Source organism: Amia ocellicauda, unplaced genomic scaffold (genome assembly GCF_036373705.1).
Source record: "Amia ocellicauda isolate fAmiCal2 unplaced genomic scaffold, fAmiCal2.hap1 HAP1_SCAFFOLD_102, whole genome shotgun sequence".
NCBI lineage: Eukaryota > Metazoa > Chordata > Actinopteri > Amiiformes > Amiidae > Amia > Amia ocellicauda.
The window spans coordinates 118,992-130,343 of NW_027102667.1; the positions used below are offsets into that span (position 1 = coordinate 118,992).

General features: G+C 39.7%; 1 non-coding gene across 1 annotated transcript; it reads left to right on the top strand.

Moving 5' to 3' along the window:
* Window positions 1-10,622: 10,622 nt before the first annotated feature.
* On the top strand, window positions 10,623-10,737 carry LOC136720259 (U5 spliceosomal RNA). Its single transcript, XR_010805424.1, has one exon. It is a non-coding gene; the product is annotated as a U5 spliceosomal RNA (small nuclear RNA).
* Window positions 10,738-11,352: the final 615 nt, after the last annotated feature.

The following is an 11,352-nucleotide window of genomic DNA, read 5'->3' on the forward strand; positions in this document are numbered from 1 at the left end:
AAGATCATCATAAACAGTAATGTGAATTGAGAGAAGAAGTTGTGAAAAATACGATAGAATTAATAGAACTACAAGGCAAATTAGAAGGGCAAGAAAAGTGGTCAGAAAAGGTGAAGGTGTAGGTGCGCGATGTGCTGCCGTGTTAGGAGCGCGTCGCGACACAGATCACTCCGAGGACGACAGGCCCGATTGGGATGATTTAGATCGCAAAGCATGGGAATATGAAAAAGGAGGTTTTGCTAGCGCTCCTCCCCCATATAATCCGGAATATAAATCAATCACTGATTTTGGTTATAATAATACATTGTATCCAGATCTGACCGCTCTGAAAACGGTCCCAGCTGCACCCATGCAAGTCAAAACTAGACAGAGTAAAGAGGAAGGTCAATCAATAGTCTATACGACTAAAACCCATGTCCCCTTCTCCCCAGGAGAAAAAGAAATGATATGGGCGTCCCTCCCAAAATTAAAACCAAACCAGGGTAACACAACTTTTTGGGATATTCTAGATGAAAAGATGGTTATTCACCTCCTTCACCCGCACGATGTACACATCATCGTGAAGGCTAAATGTCCGCCCAACATTTGGATACAGTTACTACGAGAATATCAGACCGGGGAGTGGGCTAATGTAGCCTCTACAGATGAGGAGGAAATAACAGAACTTTTTCACAATGGATCAAGAAAACTGAGATAGTGAAATAATGAAATAATCGAGTGGGATTATTTGACATTTTATTCTAAATAATCATAAGCTTAAATAATAAGTTATAAGGGCTGTTTGAGACACTGCAGGGTCAATAAAACATGCCACAGATCGGATATCTGAATTATCTTTAGATATCAATGTGTATGTGCTTTGTGTGTTTATGTATATGTATAGTTTGAAGGTGATATAAGGTAAATGTCTATGTTTTGGCAATCATTTTAGAATTATATTTAAAAATGTAACAACAGATTTATCATATTCATGAGGATCTTTGGCTCTATACAGAGTGCCTCAAGCATCAGAAATCAGAAAGAAAGACTATTATAAGAAAAGTAATCCAAAATATACATTGAATAAACAGATGGATAATAATAGTAATATATAAATAGTCATGGTGTCTCCACAAGAAGAACCAGAATTTGTTTGTTAAACATCATGTTATGGACAAGCGCTGTCAAAAGTCAAATTCAAGGAAACGAAAGGCTAGAAGAGAGCCTGGTGCAGCCCTGACAGCCTGTGAAAGCAGGAGAATGTAAACAGTCTGGTGACATGTTACAGTCTTTCAGAAAATGTTTGGTTATTGGTGCCTAGCATATAATACCTGAAATGAAAGTCAAAGTAGACCATGGTTTTAAGATGAGTGATGTAGGAAAAGGGTAAGATACCGCAGAAGTATAAGATTACAACTATAGAATAAGTAAGCTCAAGTAATATAAAATGCTTTACAGGAGAAAAGTAAGAATGGAAAGGAAGAGTAAAAGAGAAGGTGTCCTAGGATTATGGGAATCATTATTGAGATCAATGGCCTATTGGCTAATATTTTGTTAGGTACATATATGACTTCAATAAACGAATAATGGAGTGACATCTGTATAAATATAAATAAAACATATTGATAAAAAAACCTGAATACATTTCTTGTAAGAGATTAAGAATAGGAGAAAGAATAGCTGTTAGAATGCAGAGCAATGTTAACCAAAGTTGAAGAGGGTTTGAGTAAGTTGACGAGGGTCTGAGTAAGTTGATAAGGCTTGGGAAGCAGGAAAAGGTGAGTTTGATGTGTGTGAGACAAATGTGCTGCCACTTTTAGCACAGAGAGCTTCTGATGGTGATTGAATGAAACGTGGGAAAATAAATAAACTTGATGTAGGATAAATGAATAAATAATTGAATGAGATATGAGCCGCAGAGACCTCCCACATTGGAAAGTGGACTACAGCAGATAATCCTCTCCTCTCCCAGGGCAGGGTGATTAAGTGGGGACGCGTGTGAAGAGTGCAGGTGGACCCAGGTGAGTTGTGAAAGAAAGAAGAAACAAAAATAATAAGGCACGCGTGCAAACAATCAAAATAATACGTGAATAACAAATTAAACAATAAAGTGAAAGATAATCAACACACAAAATAATGGCAATATAGAACCAAACAAAATACACAAGCCATATTGCATAAAGTGAAGTGAAATATAAATATAATAAGTAATGGTGATTAAGGAGCTAATTAACACCGTCCGTGACATTTACATTGGTTGGGTGTGTGGATACCAGTAATAATTTTTGTTTTATTGAAATACAAAATAATTCTATTTTTCCGAAGTGCTGAACTTTAATACAGTCTAGAAAGATTAATATTTTTTGTCTTGGGCTATATTATTATTACCATAGTTTTTCTATTGTATAAGTATCTTGGAGTAGAGGCATAGGTGGGCATGTGGGCAGAGGAGTAGGAAGGCCGGTCAAGCAAATAAGCTTGCTAAGGTACGCAGCAGCAGCAAGCAGCCCCCACATCCAGCCAGCCAGCCAGTCTGGCTGGCAGTGACTGAGTGGTTGACAGACGGCAAGCAACGGAATGTACGTGCTCTGTGATGTCATAGCAGTCAGCTGAGAGAGGCTCGTGATGTCATCGCTGAGCTGGCTGGCTGGCTGGCTGGCTGGCGGGCTGGCTGGCTCTGTGTGTGTGTGTGTTTGTGTGTGTGTCTGTTTTTCTGTTTGTCAGTCTGTCTGTCTGTCTCTCTCTCTCTCTCTCTCCCTCTCAATTCATTTGTATTGTCAAAAGCAATTGGACATACATACATTCATACATATATATATATATATATATATATATATATACATGCATACATACATGCTAGAAAGTCATTACTATGTTATCTTAAAGGCTAACTAAGCAGAACATATATCATTATCGAACAGAGTTCATAGGTCTATACATGGTATTAGTGAACAGGCACGTAGGTCATTCTGTTTGACATTGTCTCCAAGGTTCTCATTGTAAATAACAAAGAGAAATCAAACTACCTTATGGCCTCCTGACCTTCTAGCTTGACCTTATCTTTCTTAAGTATACAAGAGAGAAAAACAGTTGTGAGAAAAGAATTTCTAACTTTCCTTCCACACATACATACATACATACATACATACATACATACATACAAACCAGAGGCATGCAAAAAAATATAAAGAGGAAGAAAATGTTGTATAGCACATACAAAAGGGATGGTGATGAAACAAAATACATAGAATATGTTGAGCTGCAAAGAGATCTTAAGAAAGGGATCAGGAAAGCAAAGAGGGAAATAGAAAGAAACATAGCTCTTGGAGCTACAACCAATGCAATGAGCTTTTTTCAAAATTACAACAGCAAGCGGTCAATTAAGGTGGAGGTGAAACAGATAAAGGGCAAAAATGGAGGTATCTTGGAAAACGAACAAGATGTGGCAAATATTCTAAATGAGTATTTCACAGAGGTTTTTACAAAAGAAAAAACAGATGACATGCCACAGGTTGACAATCAATCCAGTCAAACCCTAAGAGAGATGAGGATAAATGAGGAGGAGGTACTAAAGGGACTAGCAGAATTAAAATCAAACAAATCACCTGGGCCAGATGGGATATTTCCAACAGTACTTAAAGAAATGAGGGAAATTATGTATAGGCCGTTAACTCGATTATTTCAAATGACACTTAGAACAGGGGATGTTCCCACTGACTGGAAGACAGCAAATTTCATACCAATCCACAAGAAAGGGGACAAAACTGAGCCAGGAAATTACAGACCAATCAGTCTCACCTGCATCACCTGTAAAATGTTGGAAAAAATGATTAGACAGAAAATAGAGGAGCATCTCAATGAAAACCATATTCTTGGAGATAGTCAACATGGGTTTAGACGAGGCAGATCATGTCTTACTAACTTAATACATTTTTTTGAACATGCAACTGCAGCTGTAGATCACGTGAAAGCATATGATATGATATACTTAGATTTCCAAAAAGCTTTTGATAAGGTTCCACACCAAAGACTGATCCTCAAATTGGAAGCTGTAGGCATTCAGGGTCATGTAAGTAGATGGATTATGAACTGGTTGATGTATAGGAAACAGATTAGAGGAGTCACTTCTAACTGGAGTGAGGTTGTTAGTGGAGTTCCACAGGGATCAGTACTAGGGCCTTTGCTTTTTCTAATCTATATTAATGATCTGGACTCTGGGATACTTAGCAACCTTGTCAAATTTGCAGATGATACTAAAATAGGTGGCTTAGCAGATACAATCTTGGCAGCACATGCTATTCAGAGGAACTTAGATAAATTCAGTTGTGGGCTGACACCTGGCAAATGAAATTCAATGTGGACAAGTGCAAGGTAATACATGCAGTAAAACAAAAATGTCCACTATAATTACACTATGGGAGGTACAGATCTAGATGAAGTAATGCATGAGAAAGACCTAGGATTCTATGTGGATTCACTTTCTCCATCCAAACAATGTGGGGAAGCAATACAAAAGGCATACAGAATGCTAGGGTATATCGTCAAAAGTGTAGAATTTAAAACAAGGGAAGTAATGTTAAGACTGTACAATGCGCTAGACCTCATCTGGAATACTGTGTACAGTTCTGGGCACCACACTTCAAGAAGGATATTGCTGCTTTAGAGACAGTTCAGAGGAGAGCAACCAGACTTATTCCAGGTCTGAAGGGAAAGTCCTACTCGGAGACACTGAGGGAACTGAACCTTTTCACCCTGGAACAGAGGAGATTACGTGGGGACTTGATCCAAGTCTTCAAAATCATGAAAGGTTCCTCAAACCAGAGGAGCTTTTCCAGATCAGCAGGGACACACGCACCAGGGGACAACAAATGGAAATTGGGCTTCAAGGCATTCAAGATGGAAAGTGGTAGAAGCTGAAAGTTTGGGAACATTTAAAAATAGACTGGATAGGATCCATGGATCACTTAGATATTAATGGACACCAAACGAGCATGATGGGTCGAATGGCCTCCTCTCGTTTGTAAACTTTCTTATGTTCTTATGTTCTTATGAATGTTCCCTAAGCATGTTTCAAATGTTCCCTAATTTATGTTACAAATGTGCCTTAGCACCTCTCTCTCTCTCTCTCTCTCTCTCTCTGTCTCAATTCAGTGCATTTGTATTGTCAAAGCAATTGGACATGCATACATACATACATACATATATATGGAAAATAAACAATATGTGTACATCTCTGCATTAATGGTGCCCTAACAGATGTGCAAGTTACATGACAGACAGACAGACAGACACTCACACACACTTTCACACACACACACACACACACTTTCACAGACAGACAGACAGACAGACACACACACACACACACACACACACACTTGTATACCTGACACGTATAGAAGACTGGATAGGGAGATATAAATAGCAATGGGGAGACTCTTGTACTTGGTGTGGCTCTATCCATATAGTGGGGCCAGCAGCCACTTAGCAGGTGTAGCAATAGAAGCTCAGCCTGGGGAGACTGGATTTAGCATTTCCTCTCCATTTTGATAACTATCCTTAATCATTTCTGCAAAATACTTCTATGATACCTATGTATGTTTTTTACTTGTACTATATTATACTATCAAGTATCAGTGTACACATACAATGTGACCTGTTACATTAATACAGAGGCCACGGAAGGCCAGATCACTAATAGCCACTGTCCCCTGATATTACACTTTTTTACAATCACTTTGGCACTCATTTCAGAACCTTGATGTCATTTTTCAAAACTCTAGACACTAAACTCACACCCGATGATCAAAATGCACATTTTTCAATTGCTTGGATACAATACACATCAACCTCAGATCATTTGTTCATTGAACTAAAATGATACAACTTAACGTCAAAGTATTACCATTTCAAAATGCAATTCACACATTACATCTGAGATCACTGTCTATTCATTTCATTACAAAGATCTAACTATCAATTGATACAGCTGCTCAAAATGATAAGTGACTGTTGCATTACTCTTAATTCATAGTTTTATGGAAACTGACGAACAGTATTCCATGTTTCGATCATGAAAGTTTCAGGATAATGAGATCCATTGACACCAATAACCGAGGAGCATGAACCAGTTGGACTACATTATCTATGGATGTAATATTTCATCATCATTCATCATCATGTAGCACTTTTCCACACCATGTTTTCAGTGTGGAAGGAAAGTTAGAAATTCTTTCTCTAATACCTGTTTTTCTCTCTTGTATACTTAAGAAAGATAAGGTCAAGCTAGAAGGTCAGGCCAGAAGGTAGTTTGATTTCTGCTTGTTATTTACGATGAGAATCTTGGAGACAATGTCAAACAGTATGATTGAAGTGCCTGCTCCCTAATCCATGTGTTGATCTATGAACTCTGTCCTATAATGATATAAATTCTGCTTAGCTAACTTTTAAGATAACATAGTAATGACTTTCTGATTATAACCAGCTCTTTGATTTTTGTGTATAAAAGCTCTGACTGTTAAAATGAAGGCAGAGCGACTTTGGGATCTTCTTGAGTCACTGTTCCTCTCCACGCTGCGTGTATTAAAGGCATTGCAACTAACGCTCCAACCTGGTTGAAGATGATTGTTCTTCCACATCAGATTTGACATTACTGTATGTATGCAGGCCCTTGTAATTGCTTTTCCAATACTGCCAACTGGTTATTGATGATTGATTTCACATTGTGGTACGAGTATCGAGTGAAATGAGTGCTATCCACCCGAGCAACACAGTGATAACATGGAGCCGGCAGGTCATCCAGGTCACAATAGAGGTCAAGCAGTGGGAGGAGGAAGACGTGGTGGTCAAAGGAATGGAAGGGGACATGCACCCCTTCTGAGAGGTGGTCGTGGGCCTCGTCATAGAGGAGGGCTTAGGCCTCACCAGAGAGGCAGCCATGGGCCTCATTTGAGAGGTGTTGGGGGAACGTGGTAGAGGACAAGGCCACGGACCAGACAGCGGCAGCAACAGCAAATAGTGTCCAGTGAAATCCGAGAAATAGTTGTAGACCATTTTGTAAATCATGGCATGACCATGACTGAGGCAGCTACAATGATTCAATCAAACCTCAGAATCAACTCAGGATCAACTGTGGCCTCAATCATCAGAAATGTCCGTACTGAGAAGCGGCAAGTCTTCAGCATGCACTAAACATTAGGCTACTCTCAATTGTCAAATGACTGTATACTGCATACCAATGTGTAGCACAGAGTATAGTGTGCCTTTTGAAAGAAATGCAGACAGAGTGAAGCAGCTGATGACTGAGTATGTTCAAGTATGTTCAGTTTCAAAATGCCTCTTGTGAAAAATGGTTGTGAGAACCTGAACCTGAACACAGGGCTGATGGAAATTTAGAAGTACAGTAATCAATCCTTTGTTTTGCTTTTTACACTAAGCCAGGTGAGGAACACTGCAGTTGACATTTTACTGTAGTTTTGTTCGTTTTTGTAGCTAATTATTGTTGCATGGATTCAAAGAAACCTATGGTGTGATTTGATTGTATTGCATCAATACATTTCAGATTTTGTTCAATGATTCCACTGTGTCTGTAGTATTCTCTCTACTAGTCCTTTTACAGTGATGTATTTATGTGTAGTACCATAATGAAACATGTATCACATATTTTGTACTACAATATTTAATGATTGTACGAACAACTACACAGTGAAACTATCGGTATCTTCTGTGTTACTATGTTACTATGGTATTTCATGATAAATGAGTTATTTGAACCAACAAGTCTGCAAGTGCTAGGTTTCTTTAAAGATATGAATGCACAATGCAATGTTTTGAACATTGGACAGCCTGTGTTACAAGTGATGACCGTTTTGAGTTTTGTGTCTAGAGTTTTGAAAAATGACATCAAGGTTCTGAAATTAGTGACAAAGTGATTGTAAAAAACTGTATATTCATCCTATTTAATGTGCTCTTTTAAAATGTACTTTTCTTTTTTATGTTGCCATTTCTGTTCTACCAATGTTTCAGTTGTTAGCCAAAGATTGACAGAGTACATCTCATACACACAGGCCAGACAGCAAAGATTTCTTTTTGAAATTCAATTACAAATGCTGCATGAACTCATCAATACGATTAGAGCTCCTGAAAGCAATATAACTAACTCACTCTACAGCATCTCATTAGCAGTGAAAAGAAACCAAGAAAGTTGGGACAGTCGACTGTTTACCACTATGTAACATCACCTTTTCTTTTAATAACACTTATTAAGCACTTGGGCACTGAAGACACCACTTGGTTAAGTTTAGCAAGCGGGATTTTCCCCCATTCATCCATTATGCATTTCCTCAGCTGCGCAACTGCACAGGGCCTTCGTTGTCTTAATTTGCACTTCATAGTGCGCCACACATTCTCAATTCGGAGACAGGTCAGGACTGCAGGCAGGCCATGCTAGCACCCGCACTCTCTGCCTATGCAACCATGCGCTTGAAATCTGGGCAGAATGTGGTTTGGCGTTATCCTGCTGAAAAATGCAGGTACGTCCCTGGAAAAGACGATGTCTGGATGGCAGCATATGTTGCTCCAAAATGTGTACATCTCTTTCTGCAAAAATGGTGCCCTCACAGATGTGCGAGTTACATGACAGACACTCATACACACTGTCACACCCATACACACACAAACACACACTTTCACAGACAGACACACGCACACACACACACACACACACACACTTTCACAGACAGACAGACAGACAGACACACTTTCACACACAATCACTTTCACAGACAGACACACACACACACTTTCACACAGAGACAGACACACACACACTTACATACATACATACATACATACATACAGTGAGGGAAAAAAGTATTTGATCCCCTGCTGATTTTGTACATTTGCCCACTGACAAAGAAATGATCAGTCTATAATTTTAATGGTAGGTGTATTTTAGCAGTGAGAGACAGAATAACAACAAGAAAATCCAGAAAAACGCATTTCAAAAAAGTTATAAATTGATTTGCATGTTAATGAGGGAAATAAGTATTTGATCCCCTATCAATCAGCAAGATTTCTGGCTCCCAGGTGTCTTTCATACAGGTAACGAGCTGAGATTAGGAGCACTCTCTTAAAGGGAGTGCTCCTAATCTCAGCTCGTTACCTGTATAAAAGACACCTGTCCACAGAAGCAATCAATCAATCAGATTCCAAACTCTCCACCATGGCCAAAGAGCTGTCCAAGGATGTCAGGGACAAGATTGTAGACCTACACAAGGCTGGAATGGGCTACAAGACCATCACCAAGCAGCTTGGTGAGAGGGTGACAACAGTTGGTGCGATTATTTGCAAATGGAAGAAACACAAAATAACTGTCAGTCTCCCTCAGTCTGGGGCTCCATGCAAGATCTCACCTCATGGAGTTTCAATGATCATGAGAACGGTGAGGAATCAGCCCAGAACTACATGGGAGGATCTTGTTAATGATCTCAAGGTAGCTGGGACCATAGTCACCAAGAAAACAATTGGTAACACACTATGCCTAGAAGGAACGAAATCCTGCAGCGCCCGCATGGTCCCCCTGCTCAAGAAAGCACATGTACAGACCCGTCTGAAGTTTGCCAATGAACATCTGAATGATTCAGAGGAGAACTGGGTGAAAGTGGTCTCAGATGAGACCAAAATCAAGCTCTTTGCCATCAACTCAACTCGCCGTGTTTGGAGGAGGAGGAATGACCCCAAGAACACCATTCCCACCATCAAACATGGAGGTGGAAACATTATGCTTTGGGGCTGTTTTTCTGCTAAGGGGACAGGACAACTGCACCGCATCAAAGGGACGATGGACGGGGCCATGTACCGTCAAATCATGGGTGAGAACCTCCTTCCCTAAGCCAGGGCATTGAAAATGGGTCAAATACTTATTTCCCTCATTAACATGCAAATCAATTTATAACTTTTTTGAAATGCATTTTTCTGGATTTTCTTGTTGTTATTCTGTCTCTCACTGCTAAAATACACCTACCATTAAAATTATAGACTGATCATTTCTTTGTCAGTGGGCAAACGTACAAAATAAGCAGGGGATCAATTACTTTTTTCCCCCACTGTACATACATATATATGGAAAAGAAACATTACAAGTATAAATCACAATAAGATGTAATAAGGTACAGATAAACAAAGTGTAATAAAATGTGATCTGTTTGAAAATGCAGGGACGTCACTGGAAAAGATGATGTCTGGATGGCAGCATATGTTGCTCCAAAATGTGTACATCTCTTCTGCAAAAATGGTGCCCTCACAGATGTGCGAGTTACATGACAGACAGACAGACAGACACTCACACACACTGTCACACCCACACACACACTTTCACAGAGAGACATATACACACACACACACACACACACACACACACTTTCACACAGAGACAGGCACACACACGTACAGACACACACACTAACTTTCACACAGAGACAGACACACACACACACACACACACACACATACATACATACATATGGAAAAGAAACAATACTTTTATAAATCACAATAAGATGTAATAAAGTACAGAAAAACTAAATGTAAGAAAATGTGATCTTTAATACACACAAATATGTATGGCTGGTCGGATGCGTCTTGGACTCGGGTTCCTCTTCATTACGTATAACGCTTTTGCCTTTTGCTAAAGCTTTCCGTGGAGGGGATCGTGGGTGAGTTTGTACCATTCTTGGGGGGCTCTGCCTTGTTGGGGCGGAGCTGTGATCCAGGTGAACAGCAGATCGGGCATAGGTGGGCATGTGGGCAGAGGAGTAGGAAGGCCGGTCAAGCAAATAAGCTAGCTAAGGTACGCAGCAGCAGCAAGCAGCCCCCCTATCCAGACAGCCAGCCAGTCTGGCTGGCAGTGACTGAGTGGTTGACAGACGGCAAGCAACAGAATGTTCATGCTCTGTGATGTCATAGCAGTCAGCTGAGAGAGGCTCGTGATGTCATCGCTGAGCTGGCTGGCTGGCTGGCTCTGTGTGTGTGTGTGTCTGTGTCTGTCTGTTTTTCTGTTTGTCAGTCTGTCTGTCTGTCTCTCTCTCTCTCTCTCTCCCTCTCAATTCAATTCATTTGTATTGTCAAAGCAATTGGACATACATACATACATACATATATGTAGCGTAAGGTACACTTATACATTTCAATTAAAGAAGTGAATTCATAGTATCACCTTATCACGAATCCTGGAGTCTTGTAGAACTCAATTTCTGTAATAATTGGACGCAGACACCAATTCCAAAGATATAAATTGTCAAATTTATTTAAAAACAAAGACTAAATGTAGCACTACACTAATTATACAAAAGGGAAAAACTAATTAAAATTCAA